Below are 21,267 nucleotides of genomic sequence, written 5' to 3' on the forward strand. Positions count from 1 at the left end.
ACTTAGAACATATTACTGGTGAATGGGGAAGCTGGCTTAAAAAAAAGGGAGGGTCTTCTCAGACAGTTCTCTTTTTACATACGTGGCACAATGATTCATGATTTGTTATATTGTGAATGTTGAATGTGGAATATTTATAGGAATGCAAATCACATTTCCTTTACACAATAGTATTAAACTGATTTCAAAGTGTTTTGATATATGCTTCTATCCTTACAATGGTCCAGTGAGAAAGAAAATATGATATTCATCATTGTAGACATGGAAATAGAAGTTAAGAAAAGTTGTCTTGATCAATATCATATGCAATAGCAAGTGGAAAACCCATATTTTTAATTTAGAATTTAATACTAACAGTCTATGCTCTTGTGGATGTTTTATGTAGTTTAATGTTTTTAAAAAACTCTAAGCCCGACAACTTTGCTATTTCAAATATTCGAAATAAAAATAGCTTTGCCATTTTTTAAATAAAACATTACCTTTTATTATAACAAAATTCAGAAAATACACAAAATAACAAAACAGGAATGACCACCAGTTATCATTTAATATGAATCATTGAACTCCTTTCTTTCTATAAAATTACAAAGTTGAAATATGTTTTAAAATTTATGTAAAAGTTAGAGGATGATTTGATTTAAATCTATTATTTAAATTTATTTTTAGTCAAGTAATAATAATTCAGTGAATTGTTCAAATCAGAATTGCCATGATGCAGGTTTCACATACATGAAACAAGTTAATATGAGGAATATTCTTTCCTATCTTTCCTTTTTATGTTGTTTTTATCTTAATTACTCTAACAGAGACAAATTTCATCTAAAGAGATGATATCTAAAGGAAATGTAGAGATCAGAATATAGGACAGATTGTTTTAAAAAGTTTGATATTTATTATTGGGTGCCTAATAAATGCTCCTTCTAGTTTATGAAGCTTTATTTCTAAAACTATAATCTGTGTTTATGTGTGTTTATTGAATATTTGTGTTCCGTTGGTAACAAATGAAATTTAAGTGTACTATTAAGTAATACTAATACTAATATCAGTTCTATTTTGACAAACACTGTGCTGGCCACTATTCCATGTGCCTCACACACTTTTATCTCATTTAAATTTCATAAAAACCCTATGACTGAGGTACTTTTCTTATCTAGAGATTACTTGATTGAAGAAACAGGGGCACAGGGAGGCAAAACAATTTTCCTGGGTCATACAGGTGAACATGAAAAAGCCAAAAGTAACACACATCAATAGGGCTACGGCATTCATGCCTTCCTTTAAAAATTAATTGAGGGCAAGAAACCGTTGTTTAATATGTAATTTCAAACATCTAGATGAAGAAAATATATGTATTAGAAAATAATAAGGACTATGTATATATGATTTCAGACGATTTCCTATTTAAATAAATTAGGATAAATGACATATTTGTTATAGGGTGAAATGTTAGGGAAAATCTCAGTTTTAGTCACAGATCTCTACTAACCTTGAAATCAGAGATACCAATTTAACTCTTTGGCTTGGGATTTTTTTATTCAAAGGCATCAGATGAAATGAGCTCAACAGTCTGCCGGTTCTAAAGTTCTTTGTCACCTTCTGTGTTATCACTTGGTGGTCTGTGAATCTTACAGAGATTGATGGCTTCAGTCTTCTCCAAATATTTCTCCTACATCCCTCGTTGTAAAGGGAAACTGAGTGTAAGGAAAGAATGTAAATCCATAATCACATTTGGATATCTTTGAAGTTGCAACACTCCAGAAATTTGGTGACAAGCAAATGCCCCTATTTTTAAAATGATGAAGCATCAGTGTATTAGTGTAAGTTGATAAGCTTGGAAATATTCCATAAGAGATTATTATATTCTTTGGAAAAAACTCAGAAGGAGAGGTGCTATCAATAAGAAGCCATCTTGGCTTCAACAGAAATAAATTGTTTGAATAGGATTCACGTCCTTATTCTACAGACATTAATTGCAAAACGACCCTTACTTATTTTTAAAGAAATTTGAAAAATGTAATTCACATGCCACAAAGTTTTCCCTTTAAAGGGTACAATGTAGTTGTCCTACGTATATTCACAGAGCTGTTCAGATTGTCCCTTATTGAATCATTTTGCTTATTCAAGAGCATCTAACCCACTGAAGTATGCAGTGATAGTATTGCATCAATATTTGCTGAATTCTCCACTTAATGAATACAAGGTACAGCAAAAGAGACCAGATAATTCTAGCTAAACTCAGATGAAATAATTGTAAAATCCAGAATAATTAAGTATTCAGATATATTCAGATAAAGATTCCAGAAGGATACAAGTAAATGATTAAAAGAACACATTTATTTCTAATATTAGCTGTCGTATTAACACATAGAAAAAAATGTAGGCTTGTTAGCATCAAGTAAGTTGCCAAATATGATATTGCCCCTTATATAACTTGAATAACTTTAGGTGTTACTTAAATTCGTAGGCACATCTTGGCATCTTCAGAGCAAGATGAATTAACACTCTGGAGTTTTTATTTTATTTATTTAAAAATAGATTATCACTTGAGAAAAGACAGCATCATAACATTTAGTGACAAAGTGTGAAATTTTCCTACAGGTCTTAGTGATTTAGCAACCATAAAACCAAAGAAAGGAGAGTTTAATCATTATTTTAGGTTCCCTCATGGTGACTCTAAATTGTAAGTAAGAATAGCAAGAACATTTTCACTGGCAACCTTCTTTATCTTAAAATTTAATGTCATAACATGTTTGGTAAAGCAGCTAAATTATTTCTAATGTATATGTTTGGCTGAGGCAGTTAATACGAAGTAAAAGACAAAAAGTCATGAAGCTTTTATTTTCTATCTTGTTTCACTTGTGCCTCCAATGAGCATTGGCTTGGAGTGCTTATCGTCATGTCACTGACATTCTTGCCCAGGCCTTGGCAAACTACTTGGATACCCTGGTGAGAGAGGTTTCTGGGACTTTGGCCTGGAAATATGCATTTTGAAAATTATATCCAGTGATTCTAATTTGTAACTAGTTAGACATCACTGCACTAAGAGTAAACTTTCAGCTCTCTGGCCTAGTTCAGTAATTTTCTTTATCACAAACACGTCTTTCATAACTTGGCTCAAAAGGCATTCATGACTTTTGATGTCATCCATAAATGCATTTTAGGGAATTAATTTCTGCTTTTAACCAATTACAAGATTTTATTAACAATCTGTTTACTGTTTGACAAGTATTAGTCAGCTTTTATTTTATGTCATTACTGAGATTTGAAGTCACCTGCACTACGTTTAAACAAAACCTATTCTTATGATTACAATATATTTACCTGACGTTATGCAAAACTGCATTTTTTTTGCATTTGGGAACACCATTTTATATATGAAGTTGTTGAGGCTTATAAAAGGTCACAAGTAACTGACTAATAGCGTCAAGACTAGAACCCATGTAGTGTTGGCATCTGTTTAGGAACCTGTGTCAGATCCCACACTTGTAATGGAGAGCTTAATTTCAGAGAACATTAGCCATATCTAGCTATTGCTGTGAATTTAAATTGTTTTGAGTGTGCATTTAATTTGCAAATTTGTATTGGTTTGTTATTTGTGTAAGAATTATACACCTGCAAAGATTTTACCAAGTTTATATTTTTACATTTTAAAGTAGTGTTTTAAAACAAATAAATTAAATTGACACTTGGTGATGCAAGATTTTATTTTTCCTTTTAGAAAAGGTCTTTACAATATTTAAATTTAAATCAAACAGTTCTCACTGAAATAATTAGGGGTAAAATGGACCTCTGTTGATGCTATTTTAAAAAACTATTTGAACAATGAGAACACTTGGACACAGGGTGGGAAACGTCACACACTGGGGCCTGTCGTGGGGTGAGGGGAGGGGAGAGGAATAGCATTAGGAGAAATACCTAATGTAAATGACTAGTTAATGGGTGCAGCAAACCAACATGGCACATGTATACATATGTAACAAACCTGCACGTTGTGCACGTGAACCCTAGATCTTAAGTATAATTAAAAGTAAATAATAAATAAATAGGCCTGGCGCTGTGGCTCATGCCTGTAATCCCAGCACTTTGGGAGGCTGAGATAGGCGGATCACCTGAGGTCGGGAGTTTGAAACCAGACTGACCAACATGGAGAAACCCGGTCTCTACTAAAAATACAAAATTAGTGGGGCGTGGTGGTGCATGCCTGCAATGGGCTGAGGCAGGAGAATCACTTGAACCCAGGAGGTGGAGGTTGCGGTGAGCCGATATCATGCCATTGCACTCCAGCCTGGGCAACAAGAGCGAAACTCTATCTCAAAAATAAATAAATAAATAACAATAAAATAACAATAAATAGAAGAAATTGATTGGATGCCACGATTAAATATAGATTTGTTTTTGCATTTGTAGGCAGTCAGAGCAAAATGGGAACATAGTAAATTTTCTCTTATCATAAGGGAAGAAAAATCTGGCTCCTGAGGTGGTTGTTATTTTCTTTGTGTTTTTCTTCTTCTAAATTCTAAAAGAAAGTGTCATGTGGGGTTTCATATAAATGACACAGATGTCATAGCCCTTTTTTCAATATTTTTATGGTAATTACAGGCACAAATTACCAATGACTATTTGTTATAGAACTTTTTGATCAAAAACTTACTTCATTTTTTTCTCTAGAGGATTTTCAATGAGGAAAAGAAGCCTTTACTATTTACTTTTATATTTCATATGTAGCTACAAAGTTGCTTAAATAAAATGAGCATTCTTTATCAAAAAAAAAAAAACAAAAAGCCATTCACTGAAACTTTGGGGATACTCATCTTCATGTACAGTTTCCAACTCTGATTAGACCACTGCTCCTCCCTATATTTATGATTTGCTTGCTTTATAATCAATATTATTTCTGCAACTAGACCCCAAACAAGTCAGTTTTGGTTTTGCTAAGATTTGCTTAAATGTAAACCTTTAGAAAATCTTACGTATATTATTTTATGACTCTTAACTGAGTACATACTTGAGTGGTTATTCTGCTGTTACATTTGTTCTGAAGAATCACGCACATTTTAATAGGCAAGTTATTAATGCAACCAAACCTTTAAGTTTTGGAGTTTTATAGGTAAAATATGTTTTTCTAGAGGTCTGTTTCTAAAGTTAAAAGCTGTTCTAATAAATAATAAACAGATTCAAAAACCTTGGCAAACTCTCACAAACCAAAGCAAAATTAGGACATTTTGGTTGATTTTAATATTACTTTATCAAATAAAAAATAAGTTAGATGCTATAAAAATATTTTTAAATGTGGAGGTAATTTAGTTCAGTTATCACACAAACATTCTCTCCAATATACACTTGAGTGTAAATTATATGTTGTTATTTACTTTAATAACAGTTTGCTCAAGCAGAAAACCTGAAAAAACTATTGCACGTATGCCCAGGGTTGTATTGCATATTAACACCTGCAAAATAAGGCACAATTACCTTTCTATTTAGACAATTAAAAACTTCGGTAACATAAGCTTAGTTATTGCCTGATAAAAAATATGCCAATCCTGCTCCAGATTAACAGATGTATTATTGATTCTATGTATGTACCAAGTTAGACATATAAACCAATGGGTTTAGGAATGGTTAGTCTCCTAAAATCTAAACTGTTTGTAGCAAAATGTCATTGTAAAAGCCCAATATAAAGAATAGCTTTAAGAATTCATTAAAATGTAAGGTACATGAAAGCGGAGTACATGGTTGGTTTTGTTCATTGCTATATATTTATCACTTATAACAGACACTTAGTAACTCCTATATAAATATTTATTGGATAAGTTAATGAAGTATAATTATGGAGGCATAGTTATTTTTCAGAAAAGTAACTATACATCACATATCAACCATTGTTTATATAAAAATCAGATGTAATTTCATATGATTGGGTGAGCTAAGTATGGTCAAGAAGCATGTGTTCTTATCACAGATAATCATAAAACTAATTTGAAAATTATAGAAAATCTCAAATTATATCCCAAAATGGACAATTATTACTTGTACTGTATTTTCTCTTAGTAAGATAATATTTGTTTTGTTATAGAATATTTGTTGTCATTCCTACTCATCAATGTTAGTACAATTTCTCAAATAGATGTAAGCATAACTTCTAAATTTAACAATCAAAATATGGTCTAATAAACTAAGATGAATTCCACACTCAATATTTGTCTTTGTAACATAGAATATTTTCTCAATTGCTACTATGAAAATTAAGAATAAAAAGAAAATTTTAAATGTAGGAAGTGCACTGAACTGAGAAGATTATTTTCCTAAAGCGAAATTCCACTGGCTATGGAGTAACTGGGAACTCTGTCCTTTATTGTAAAACATTTATGAAAATTGCTTGACTTGCAACTTCATTGGTTGCCTTGGAGAGTTCCTTCTATAAAAAAAGGTGCATCACGTGAACAAGAAATGTATCTACACAATGCTCAACAGAAAACCGTTGATTAATTGAAGTATAGTAAATGGTTATTGGTCCATTCCAATTTCCTTTAATTTGCAGTTGCTTGGAAGCATAAAGCTTTTTAATGTCTTTGTTTTAACAAAGAATTCACTTAAAAATGAGAACAAATTTAATTTATTAAGATAATTTAAAAACACGTTAAAGCAAATTTAAAAATTAACATGCGGAAGAATCTTTTAAAAAGTTTTTTTTTTTTAAAGTAGGAAGTACACTGAACTGAGAAGATTATTTTCCTAAAGGGAAATTCCATTGGCTATTGAGTAACTGGGAACTCTGTCTTTTATTGTAACACATTTATGAAAATTGCTTGACTTGCAACTTCATTGGTTGCCTTGGAGAGTTTATAAAAAAGTTATTTATTAAGTTAGAACCTTAATAAAAGACTTTTTTTTTTTTTTTTTTTTTTGAGATGGAGTCTTGCTCTGTCACCCAGGCTGGAGTACAGTTGTGCAATCTCGGCTCACTGTAACCTTGGCCTCCTGGCTTCAAGCAATTCTTTTGCCTCAGACTACCCAGTAGCTGGGATTACAGGCTCACACCACCATGTCCAGCTAATTTTTGTATTTTTAGTAGAGACATGGTTTCACCATGTTGGCCAGGCTGGTATTGAACTCGTGACCTCAGGTGATCCACCCACCTCGGCCTCCCAAAGTGCTGGGATTACAGGTGTGAGCCACCACGCCTGGCCAGACATTGATATTTAACCGTTCTGTTAATCAAATTTTGAACTTATTTCATACCTTGTATATTCTAAAAAAAAAAACATATATATATATATATATACACATTTCTAGCTTATGTGCCCATGTGTTTATGGAGTTCACGCTTTTGTTCTGTTTTGAGATGAAGTTTTGCTCTTGTTGCCCAGGCTGGAGTGCAGTGGCGCGATCTGGGCTCACCGCAACCTCCACCTCCAGAGTTCAAGCGATTCTCCTGCCTCAGCCTCCTGAGTAGCTGGGATTACAGGCATATGCCACCACATCCGGCTAATTTTGTATTTTTAGTAGAGACAGGGTTTCTCCATGTTGGTCAGGATGGTCTCGAACTCCCAACATCAGGTGATCCACCTGCCTCGGCCTCCCAAAGTGCTGGGATTACAGGCGTGAGCCACCGCGCCTGGTGTTCACTCTTAGGGAATTTAGGTGAATGCAGATAGTTACCTACTAAAAAGATATAAATCAAAAGAGATAAACTTTGGCTGTTAGGAACATGGTTAAATCAATCAAGCAGCAATATTAACCTGCGAAGGGTAAGTCACTTTTGTCACAATAAAAAGGCTATGTTGAGGTTCTTACAGAAAATACTTTTAAAAATAGGGACCTACACAATGTAATGCAGAGGTGTTTTGGCAGTTTAAGGGAAATGTAATGTAAAAATTTGCATAATGCTTTTACATATATAATCCATACAATATTAAAAACTGTCAATAAAAACATGTTGAAAGTCCTTAATCTCTCTTTAGTATTAGTTTAAAAGTTAACAGAGACTATTAAAATTGTAATTTATTCTCTTATTAAAAATTATTGTCTGATTTACTGAAAAAACAATCACAGGTTTTGAATATCTAAAAACAACCACTAGAGGAAAGCAATAGATTTCCTGTAACATTTATTAATGTAAGCAGACTGCGAGAATTCTATTAATCTAGACAGGAGAACTGTAATGTTTCTGTTGTCTTCTTTATTAAATTTGACAAATTTGAAGTGCTTGCAGTTCTGCACTAACAGGATTTCATAAATACCCTTTGCTGACACATTTTAATTTTTGTGTATTTACTGGATATTCTTAAAATGCAATCATTTATTATATTTCAGGGCAGGAAAACCTAATTAGTAGTAAACGATTAAATGAAACATTTGCTTTTTTAATAAACTTGGCTTTATATTACCTTATTTAGATATCATGAATTCATATTAGTACAGACTTCTGATTACGTATTACAGAAACATTCCAATTTCAATAAAACTAATGTTAGTGGTCAAGTAGTTTCTCTAAGCAACTGAAATAAATTTGCAAGTGATGGACTATGCATTCTTAGTATTAACTGCAGTCATATAAGGCCATCAGTAATATGGTATTAAGAGAAAACCAATAAATTTACCCAGTTAGTCAGTCTCTTGGTATGTGAGTAGAAGAGACAAAAAGAAAAAACTAATAATACAGTTGTCACATATTATTGACCATTTTCTGCCCTTCTATACTTTTCTAAGCCCATAGGCTATGGTTATATTGCTATGATCAGTTTGGGTAGCTACTTGAATTTTTGATCTTTAAATGCAGGTATACCTCTGAGACATTTCAGATTTAGTTCTAGACAACTGCAATAAAGTGAATATCACAATAAAGCAAGTCATAGAGTTTTTTTGGTTTTTCATTGCATATAAAATTATGTTTATTCTATACTGTAGTCTGTTAAGTGTGCAATAACATTACATTTTTAAAAAACAATGTATATACCTTAATTTAAAAATACTTTATTGCTAATACATGCTAACAGTTACCTGAGCCTTCAGCAAGTTGTCCTCTTCTTGCTGGTGGAGGATCCTACCTTAATGTTGATGGCTGCTGACTGATCAGGGTGGTGATTGCTGAAGGTTGTGGTGGCTGTGGCAATTTTGTGAAATAAGACAACAATGAAGTTTGCGGCTTTGATTGAGTCTGACTGTCATGAAAGATTTCTGTGTAGCATTCAATAATGTTTGAGAGCATTTTACACATAGTAGAATGTCATTCAAAACTGGAGTCAATCCTCTCAAACCCTGCCACTCTTTTATCAGCTAAGTTGATTTCTTATTCTAAATATTTTGTTGTCATTTCAACGGTATTTACAGCATCTTCACCAGGAATAGGTTCCATCTCAAGAAACCACTTTCTTTGCTAATCCATAAGAAGCAAATCTTCATCTGTTCTAGTTTTATCTTGTGACTGTGGAAATTCAGTCACATCTTTTGGCTCTACTTCTAATTCTAGTTTTCTTGCTATGTCTACCACATCCGTGGTTACTTTCAGTACTGAAGTTTTGAACCCTTCAAAGTCATCCTTAAGGGTTGGAAACAATTTCTTCCAAACTCCTGTTGACGTTGATATTTTTACCTCCTCCCATGAATCACAAATGTCTTTAATGGCATCTAGAATGATGAATTCTTTCCAAGTTTTCAGTTACTTTGCCCAGATTCATCAGAGAAATCACTATCTATGGCAGCTATAGCCTTACAAGATGTATTTCTTCGATCATAAGACTTGAAAGTTTAGATTACTCCTTGATCCATTGGCTGTGTTACCAGGAATGTAAACATTAATCTCTTTGTACATCTTTTTCAGAGCTCTTGGATGACCAGGTAGATTGTCAATGAGCAGTAATATTTTGAAAATAATCTTTTTTACTGAGCATTAATTGTCAACAGCGGGCTTAAGATATTCAGCAAATCATGCTGTAAACATTTGCTGTCATCCAGGCTTTGTTGTTTCATTGGTAGGGAGCAGGTAGAGTAGACATAGCATACTTCTGTGGGGCTTCAGGATTTTCAGAATGGTAAAAGATCAGTGGCTTCAGCTTAAAGTCACCAACTGTACTAGTCCCTGACAAGAAACTCAACCTGTCCTTTGAAGCTTCAAAGCCAGGCATTGATTTCTCCTCTATAGCTATGAATGTCTCATGTGGCATCTACCAGTAGAAGGCTGTTCATCTACATTGAAAATCTGTTTTTTAATGAAGCCACCTTTATCAATTATCTTTGCTAGATCTTCTGGATATCTTCTTGCAGCTTGTACATCAGCATTTGCTGCTTCACCTTGTGCTTTTATGTTATGGAGATGCCTTCTTCCCTTAAACCTTATGAACCAAGCCCTGCTAGCTTCCAACTTTTCTTCTGTAGCTTCCTCAGCTCTCTCAGCCTTCAAAGAATTGCAGAATTAGGGTCTTGCTCTGTATTAGGCTTTGCTTTAAGGGAATGTTGTGGTTAGTTTTCTTCGTGTCAGCAATAAGGCTGTTTTGTTTTCTTATCTTTTGTGTGTTCTCTGGAGCAGCACTTTTAATTTCCTTCAGTATCATTTCCTTTGCATTTACAACTTGGCTAGCTATTTGGCACAAGAGACCTAGCTTTTGATTTACCTTGGCTTTCAACTTATCTACTTCACTAAGCTTAATTATTTATAGCTTTTGATTTAAAATAAGAGATGTGCAGCTACTCCTTTCACATGAACACTTAGAGGCCATTGGAGGGTTATTTCAATATTGTGCTTCAGGCCTTGTTTCCATATTGTTGTTCTCAGGAATAGGGAGGCCCTAGGAGAAGGTGAGAAATGGAAGAATGGCTGGCCAGTAGAGGACTCTGAACACACACAATATTTATCCATCCAGTTCACTGTCTTATATGGGTGCAGCTTGTAATTCTCCCAAGAAAATAGTAACCTCAGTAATCGCTGATCATAGATCACCTTAATAATGAAAAAGTTTGATGTATTGTAAGAATTACCAAAATGTGACACAGACACAAAGGGAGCACATGCTACTGGAAAAATAATGCTGATAGAAACTTGCTCAATGCAGGGATGTCACAAACTTCTAATTTGTAACAATATGCAAATATCTGTGAAGCATGATAAAGGCAAGTGCAATGAAACATGGTTTTCCAGTACGTGATATTAAACCATATCATGAAATTCTAGACTCTGAGATTTACAAGGGACTGAAAACTCAATCAGTTCAGCTTCTCATTTCCACTCTTAAGAGGTACCTCTTTAAATAAAAAAGCCTATTATGATCATTAAAATAAATCCATGGAAATCCTTTTTATTAAGCAAAATGTGACAAAATTATTGGAATAACCAGAATGAAAAAGTCTATCATTGTCACTGCCCTATCAGACTGACATACTTCATTGAGCATAAGAGGGATACTATAAACTGTACTAATATGACTTTATTTCTTTTTACTGCTGCATATGATTCCATTGTATGAATATATCACATTTTGTGCATTCATGCATCAGCTGATGGACATTTGGGTTGTTTTCACCTTTTGAGTATTATAAATAATGCTGCTCTGAACATTTGTGTACAAGTTTTTGTGCAAACGTGTTTCATTTCTCTATGGTAGAATTCCTATGACTGGAATTACAAGTCATGTGATAGCTATATTTAACATATTGAGGAACTGCCAAAGTATTTTCCAAAGTGGTCGCACCATCTTATATTCTCACCAACAACATATGAGTGTCTTGATTTTTGTATGTACTCACCAACACTTGTTATTATCTGTTGTTTTTAATATAGCCATTTTTATGTGTGACATATTGTATTTTTAATTTTCATATCTCAATTGACTAATGAATTTAACATCTTTTTATGTGTTTTTAAACTATTCTTACATTTTCTTTGGAGGATTGTATATTCAAATTCTTTTCCCATTTTAAATTGGGTTATTTATTTTTATTATTGAATTGTATTAGTTCTTTATATATTTTGGATATAAGTCCCTTTCAGATATATGATTTGCAAATGTTTTCTCCCATTCTGTGAGGTTTTCTTTCACTTAATAATGTCCTTCAAAGCAAAAAAGGTTTAAATTGTGATGACGTCTAAATTTCCAGTCTTCTATCACTTGTGCTTTTCCTTTAGAATCTTTGTAATTTTTTACTTACAGCAACATGTAGTGTAATTTTGGTTTAGGTGACTGTGCTTCTACTAGACAGTAAATGTGAACAGCTGGGTATTTTGTATCCTAAGCAACAAGCAAAGGGCCTGAGCTCTAGTAAGATATCAATGAATGTTTGTTGGATTCATTAATGGATTTTTTGATACTCCTTTTCAATAAGTAAATTTAACACTACTCAGTAACAAAATAATTTTTACTAAGGAATGACAATATTTGATCTTTGAATAATTAATTTTAGAAACACACACACACACACACACACACACACACATATATATATATATATATATATATTTTTTTTTTTTTTTTGAGATGGAGTTTTGCTCTTGATGCCCAGGCTGGAGTGCAATGGCATGATCTCCACTCACTGCAACCTCTGCTTCCCGGGTTCAAGCAATTCTTCTGCCTCAGCCTCCTGAGTAGCTGGAACTACAGGCTCCTGCCACCACACCTGGCTAATTTTTTGTATATTTAGTAGAGATGGGGTTTCACCATGTTGGTCAGGCTGGTCTCAAATTCCTGACCTCAGGTGATCTACCTGCCTCGGCCTCCCAAAGTGCTGGGATTACAGGCATGAGCCACTGTGCCCTGCCAATTTTAGAAACTTCTTGGTCATCCTCACACAAAATTCAGATATTGATTCCTTAAATTAAATTTTAGTGTGCATATTTAAAAGCATGTTTCAATGATAATATTAAGTAGTTAATTGCCTTATTTTATCTTGGAAAAAGCAGAATGAGTGATGAAGTGTCATCTGTTTTATTTTTCCAGTTTTTTTCCATAGAACATACCTTTATTTGAAAACTAAAATCAAAGTATCCTTTGATGTCATAGGATACTTTGAAATTATAGATAATCATAGTTATATAGTCATAAATTGAGGAAGAGTGAGAGAGTAGTAGAAAAAAATCATCAAACCATATTATTTCATGGAGATGGTTAGTTGTAGTCAGTATTTATAATTGATGGCTTTTTCCATTACTCTGGAGTCTAATTTCAAATCTTTCATAAGTGTACAGATGTTTTATCTGATTTTGCATATTATTTTCTTTCTACATTTCCATAGTAGTTCAGACTTCTTAAAAGTCAATTTTTTAAAAAAATTCAGCTTTTCGTCCAGCTTTTTGTCATACTCTTATTCCACTAAAAATGTTGGTACCTTGGTTTTGACAATGAAAAATAGAAAACAAATAGCCTTTTATGCTGAAACGTCTTATTAAAGAAAATTTATTTTGTCATTTATTTCTTTATTTTTCATATTGAAAAATTTTTCCTTCTGTTAATTAGTTTTAACTCTGATGATCATCAGGGGATAATTCTTAGGACTTTCATTACTCAATGTAATTGTAATAGTTTGTGGTTCACCTCCTTCTTAATTTGCGTGTGTGTGTAACAATAAAATGTACTAGTGCAATGAACAAACTGGTTTTTACATCATTGAATAAACGTACATTAAATGCCTTCTGTACCCTAGGCGTTATATTAGAAACTGATCTAAATGTTTCACTGTTTGAAACTTAGAAAAGAAGCAGGCTTTCTGAGTTTTGTTTTGTTTTGTTTTGATTTTTTTGAGGCGGATTCTCACTCAGTTGCCCAGGCTTGAGTGCAGTGGCACCATCTCGGCTTACTGCAACCTCCACCTCTGGGGTTCAAGTGATTCTCCTGCCTCAGCCTCCTGAGTAGCTGGGATTACAGGTGCACACCTGGCTAATTTTTGTATTTTTAGTAGAGACAGGGTTTCATCATGTTGGCCTGGCTGGTCTCAAACTCCTGACCTCAAGTAATCCACCTACCTTGGCCTCCCAAAGTGCTGGGATTATAGGTGTGAGCCACTGCACCTGGCCCTGAGTTTAGAAAAATAGGATGTCTAAATAGAATTAAAGAACAATGCATTTCCAAAAAATTGATTTTGATAAGTTGAATTTCTTTAGAACATGTACTTTACAATTTATATCACATAAAATTTTATTCATTACTGTTTATTAGTGAGCTAAAGCTGTTTCATATAAATTAAATTTGTTATTGTTTTGAAGTAAAAATACAACACAAGACTCTAGAAAGAGACTTTAATTTTATAGTTTAAGATAGCTGTTTAAAAGATATAAGGACATATAACTATTATAGACCAGCGGTCCCCAAACTTTTTGGTACCAGGGACCAGTTTGGTGAAAGACATTTTTCCACATACAGGGTGGGAGGGTGGTTTTGGGATGAAAATGTTCCACCTCAGGCCATCAGGCATTAGATTCTCATAAAGAGCGTGCAACCTAGATCCTTCGCATGCACCATTCACAATAGGGTCCACCCTTCTTTGAGAATCTAATGCCGCAGCTGATCTGACAGGAGGCAGAGCTCAGGCAGTAACGCTCACTTGCCCGCCCCTCACCTGCTGCTATGGGCCGGGTTTCTAACAGGCCACAAACCAGTACCGGTCTGTGCCCAGGGGTTGGAGACCCCTGTTATAGACTAATAACCAACTGAAATAGAATAGCATAGCTATGAGTCAAAGGTTTGTGTCTTTTGCATCAAATAATAGAAATGTCTGCAAAGGTGAAGACTACTATGCAAATGTGAAATGAGGAAGAGTGATTATTTTGACATTGCAGTCATTCCATAAAAGAACTATAGCCAAGTCTCGTGTGGGTTCTAGAAAACCACTAAAGATGGCGACCATGTTATCATGGGGGCTGCATTGTTTCTTATTGTACTTGTGCCATTATTTTGTTCTTGCAGTGTTCTTTGTGTTTTTGTTTTGTTTTTGTTTGTTTAAATTTTCTATTCTTAAAAAAACACAATCTGATGAACTCTCCCCAATCTATGATTCGTTCCTCTTGGATCATGTATTCCCACCACTCCTCTAATCTTTGGATTGTTGGAGGGGGGGGAAGAACTTGATATGTCTTATTTTGAGTTGCCCCTGACAGATAGCAGTATGGCATGGTAAGTGAGAATATGTAGCTATATAGGGTAGGAAAAGGTATTAATAGATTCAGAGAAATAAAACTCCCAGTACAAGCCATACCACAGATCAATATACATTAGCTTTTTACTCTTCTTTGTGCTGCTCATGTTAGACCAGTAATTATTTAGAACATGGAAACAAAGTAAAATAACCAGTTAATGAATTCATTGTTTTGGCTTTTGTATCTGTTAGCTACTGCCAGAATAATGTTGCATAATAAAGAGCCACAGAAATCTCAAAGGCCTACAAAAATTCACGTTTATCCTCACACATTGCTGGATAACTGCAATTGGGCTTCTCTAGGCTAGACTCAACTAGGAAGCTTGGCTTCAGTCTAAAAACCTTCCAGCTGAGATTCCTCTACTGAGTATCTCTAGTCTTTCTGGTAGTAGTGGGCTGGCAGAAACATACTGTCCTAGTGACCATGGCAGAGGTAGAAAAGAATAAGTGTATTTTAAGCCCCTTCTTGTGCTGTTTTTATAGATAGCCCATTGTCCAATCCAAATATTATGAAAGAGCCCAAAAAAGGCAAGGAGAAAAATCTCGCCTTTAGTGGGAGGGACTGCAAAGTTGTTTATGGGGAGGGGTATTGGGACCAATAATTCAGTCTACCATAGTTTGTACCTTTAATAGAAATCAAACCACTTCTTTATTTTTCAGTAGTTTGAATAGAAGCCTTCTTTATTTCATAGTATCCAGTACACATTAGGCAAAAAAAGAGAAGAAAAAATTTAGTGGCATTTTTTGTTTGTTTGTTTTATACTAAAATTTCCCTTTGATATGTGTCTACCACATTCAAATTAACATCTATTAAAAAATATACTACAGGACGCATTTGTAGGGTGTTTGTTTTGAAGAATAGTATAAAAATTTCCATAAGTTTCTTATGCAACCACACATATTTTAACTTGATGTTTTATTCTGCATTTACTTTTGAGCATCCTTAAGAATTTGTTAAAATGCAGAAATTATGCAGTATTGATTTCAGGAAAAATTGAAGTGGTTACACATGGTTGCCTTTGCCTTAAAATAAATCCTTATTTGGTTCTAACTTGAACAATATTGAAAGCACAACAAAACTAGCTTTTTATTATGTCACCACACATTTAGTGAGTTATGGAAAGCATTTTGTTTTAAGAATGGAGTTAACTATGTGTTATCCACGCTTCTAGCCATTCTTATCACTCCTGGCTACTCTCCAAGCCTGCCTGTTATTCATACATATTTCTTCTTAGTAAGAAATGCATCAAAATCCCAGGAACATGTGCTGCTGACTGTTAGAAGAGTTTTAGTGGTGAGAGATTAATGTAATTACTTTTGTTTGAGAAATATAATTGGTCACAGTTATATACATGTAGCTTATATGAGAAGTACATTCAGTTTTAAAACTCATTATGATTAATTTTACTTTCCTTAAAAAATGAAACTAAAGAGAATCTAAAATATGTATGCTTCTTTCATTCCTAATATTCCAGAATACTTAGATATTTTTATGTGAAGTAAATGCTCAGATATCTAAATAGATATAATATTATTTAAATTTAAGGTATAAACTTTTACATGACAAAATGCTTAATAGCCTATAATCTTAAAAACAGAAGTATTCCAATTCCCATATTATATGTTACTTCATCAAATATTACCATTATATCATGTTTCTTGTACTAAAGTGTTTCCTGTGAAACAATGTAATAAAATGGCCTTTAATATGCATGATAATATTTAAATACGCATTTTCTAGTAAAATATAATGCTTATTCATTTTTTTCTTCTAGTTGTAAAGAAAAAAATGCACCAAATGCATACACTTACTTTATGATAATTTCTGAAACTCAAGTAGAGTTTGGTCCTGCAACAGACTTGTGTTTTCTAGTAGTTATGGTTCATTCATGCAGGTGGTAGTGGTCCTATCAGTTTTCCTTAATAAGTCCCACATAGCTCTGGCCAGTCTTTCATAGAATGAGATGGTAAGTCTTTCCTCCAAAGTTTGATTTCTCCCATTTTTTTCACATTGCAATTTCAAACTTTCAGTAATACCATCAAGATGAGATAGTAAACTATTATAAGAGTTACCACAAGTTTGAACAAAGTTGATTATACATCACAAACAAATAAATACTTAAAACCTTGTTCATAGAGATCAGGCCTTGCATACCTACATAGTCCAAACATTACATTCCTGACATTTAGAACATTTAAATGCAAACCGTTCTTTGTTAGGGCTTTCTCATAACTGAAATATGAGTCACTTGCAAACCATAATAGATTTTGGCTCTGCTACATGATGAAGTGTTCTGGATGTCGTGAAACATTTCACCCAGACTTATGGCAGTAGAATTCCCAGTGGTCACCCAAAATAGGGAAAAAAATGAAGAACAAACTTAAAGGAAATATGCAGGCTCTGGCACCATCCTTTCGTGGCAATACAGCTCTTTATTGTTGTTAAGAAATGGAAGTATTTAGAGCCTAAACCCATAAACTATAGTACAATTAGGTGTTGAATTTTTTTTTGTTCCTAATTACGAAATTTAACTCTATACTTGATTCTCATGTTTAAGGTCAGGTCATAGAGTGTTTCTTTACACATCACCCTGATGCAGTCATACTGAGTTGTCTCCCAGCACTGAGCTTCTCACTGCATTGTGGGCAAACTCATATTCCACACTCTACACTCATCTCAGGCAGGAAAGGTGGAGTTTTCCTTTTCAGGGCCAAAGGAAGCGACAGCTGAGGCGTGATGGTTGTACTGATATTGGTGTAGGTTTCAATTCGGTTAGTTTGCTTTCAATTTCAACTCCTCACTTGAGATTCCATACAGAAAAGTAAATGGTAGGCTTCCAGCATCTTGTTTCACTCTGGTGAATAAAAATTGTTTCGAATGTAAGATTAGAGTTTTTCCTTGCTTAATTTCAGTAGTACCTACACAGCATAAACTGAGGCATCATTTAGCAAAATGTTATTGAGATGACATCATAATGACCTATTAAGGGCAATACACATTTGAATGAGCTCAGTTATTCTTCCAGGTTTACACGTGCCTTTCATGGTGTTTAGTGTAGCAGCTTTTGAAGCAGAGATGGGCAATGTGTAGGACCTTTTATTCCAGTCTCCTAAGTGGGAGATATTCTGAACAAAACATATTAAGGATATTTTTTCTGAAGTTTTTGAAATTTTAAGTCATGATTCACTTTTCAAAAGAAGACATTTATGTGGCCAACAAACATGAAAAAAAGCTCAACATCACTGATAATCAGAGAGATGCAAATCAAAACCACATGGAGATACCATCTCATGCCAGTCAGAATGGTGATTATTAAAAAGTCAGGAAACAATAGATGCTTCTGAGGCTGTGGAAAAATAAGAACACTTTTATACTGTTGGGGGTAATGTAAGTAAGTTCGACCATTGTAGAAGACAATGGCAATTCCTCAAGGATCTAGAATCAGAAGTACCATTTGACCCAGCAATCCCATTACTGGGTATATACCCAAAGGAATATAAATCATTCTGCTATAAAGACACATGCACATGTATGTTTACTGCAGCTCTATTTACAATAGCAAAGAAATGGATCCAACCCAAATGCCCATCAATGATAGACTAGACAAAGAAAATGTGGTACATATACACCATGGAATACTATGCAGCCATAAAAAGGAATGAGATCATGTCCTTTTCAGGGAAATGGATGAAGCTGGAAGCCGTCATCCTCAGCAAACTAACACAGGAACAGAAAACCATATACTGCATGTTCTCACTCATAAGTGGGAGTTGAACAATGAGAACACGTGGACACAGAGAAGGGAACAACACACACCAAGGCTTGTTGGGGGCAGTGGGAGGCAAGGGGAGGGAAGTTGGAGGTTGGGTCAATCAGTGCAGCAAACCACCATGGCACATGTATACCTATGCAACAAACCTACACATTCTGCACATGTATCCTGTTTTTCTTTTTTAGAAGAAATGTTTTGTTTTAAAAGAAAAAAATAGTAAGTCATTATTATGAGTAGTTACTGAATTATCATAAAATATCATTTCATAACATAAAAATTATATATGATAGCATGTTCCCACACAAAAACTAGGAAATCAATAGGTTTGAATTGCTTTAAAATATCATTGTAATAGTGGATAACTTTGATTAATACATCTTTATATGCCAGTAGAATGCCTATGTTATTATTACATTTGCTGAATATGGGACTTTAATAAAAATGTAAAAATGACCTGGATTTGCTTAAAAACAGAAATATTTCTAGAGGAGAATTTACATGCTAGACATGGATAAGTTGTCAGAATGAGCAGGACACATTATTGCTCTTGGAATCTCAGAATATAGAAGTCTCTAATTTAAGTAATATAAATGATCTTCAGTATCCTGAAGATATTTGCCATTACCTATGTTGGTAATATATAAACTTAAATCAGAGCTACAAAATACTATTATTGAAATAAATATTTCTGACAAAACTGTTACTTGCTTGTATTTAAAAGCAATCTTGATGGCATTATCTTAATATCTTTAGAGATAACACTTGTGAACTCTAAACATTATTTTTAGTGCAAAGTTTGTCATAATTTATGTGGTTTAAGTGACAATATTACATGAGACAATTAATTTTGGAGTGTCAGTTCCACAAATCCAAAAAGTCAATAAAGTAAATAATTATTTTTGCCACTAAACAAAACAAAAAATTAAGCGCTATTTGCCTTGATGCATCAGGTGTTACTATTTTATAGTTTGTACAGTTTCTGTCTATCCTGCCAACTATTTAAATGTAAGCCATTCTGAAAATGGGTATTTATATGTTGCATCTTTTAAGAAAAAGAAATAGCTTCTTGTATAAGTTTTAATAGTAATCACTTTCACTGATATTTACAGAGAATTTAACTATAGTTTCTTTAGTTGTAATACATACCTATTGTCTTTCTGCTGAATGTCTGTTTTCCAGTGGCATTGATAAGACAAACTCTCACAGATTATTTTATCTTAATATAAATATGAAAGAACCTAAAAATAGGCAAGAAGTGAATAAAATGTTTTTTAAAGTAGCCCATCAAATATTATTTTCATCAGAAATTATTTTCTTGTTGACATAAAATGCATATTTTTTATGAAAGATCATTCTCTCTGTGCAAAGATCAGAGACATTGTTGTGTCTTAGGCACATCATTCAGCTTGCTCCACAGCCCTGGCTGTCTCCACTACTCTGGAAAAATCAGTGCCCTCGAGTAGGAGGCTTAACATTGTTTTTCTTAGATAAATCACTTGACATTTCAGTGCCTTAATTTTGACTCTCTGTAAAATAACAGAAATGGAATGGAAATGGACTTGATGATATTTAACATTCCTACAAAAAGTATTAGTATGTTGACTTGCAAATGAATGGATTTCTGAACTTTCAGTGTACTACAAATCCTACGGTCTCCCAAAAGAAAACAAAAGATTGTTTTTCTTCTTTATTTGAGAACCATTTTATGTAGATTGCAGGAAGGTTGTGAATTAAAATATGTTTAGATTTTTTCATCCCGTTCATTAAGAACCATTTGATTTAAGCTGCAGAGAGGATATGCATTTAAGAATATGTTTAGAATTGTGGTTGAGGTGGCAACCACCATGCAATTATCAGTTTATTAACAGGGGAATGAACTCATAATGGACTTTGCTATTTTAGTCATTTCCTTTAACTTGAATATAATCTTCTACTTTCATAATATCAATTTAAATCGGGGAAATAGCTTGTTTTATCATTAGATCCACAAATATATAATGGTTTGATATTAGCGATTATTAGGTAATGATTGTTCCTTAGTTATGTAGTTGTATGCTGAAACATTTAAAAAATTAATCCCCATGTATAATAACATTCTTGATGTAGAGCAAAATAAAATGATAGACTGCATATTATAAAAAAAAGAGAAAAGCATTATATTATTTTATGCACTATTCCCACAGAAATATTTTTTAGTTTTAAAATACCCATTTGACCCTTCAGCAAGCTGAATACCAGGGATTTTATTCCTTCAGCATAAAGTAATTTGGTAACAATATTTAAAGGCATATTTCTAACTTAAATTTTACTTTTATAAAATTCCCAAAAGACAGATCATTTGTGAACTAATTGGTTATTAGCTCCTTTAATCTCAGTC

The 21,267-nt window shown here is 33.5% G+C and overlaps 1 protein-coding gene and 1 pseudogene across 3 annotated transcripts in view; one reads left to right on the forward strand and one right to left on the reverse strand.

Moving 5' to 3' along the window:
• Window positions 1–21,267, forward strand: part of FAT4 (FAT atypical cadherin 4) — a 179,535-nt gene that overhangs the window by 56,517 nt on the left and 101,751 nt on the right. The window lies entirely within an intron of this gene.
• Window positions 8,990–10,715, reverse strand: LOC129143813 (tigger transposable element-derived protein 1-like; annotated as a pseudogene).

This window comes from Pan troglodytes, chromosome 3 (genome assembly GCF_028858775.2).
Source record: "Pan troglodytes isolate AG18354 chromosome 3, NHGRI_mPanTro3-v2.0_pri, whole genome shotgun sequence".
Taxonomy (NCBI): domain Eukaryota; kingdom Metazoa; phylum Chordata; class Mammalia; order Primates; family Hominidae; genus Pan; species Pan troglodytes.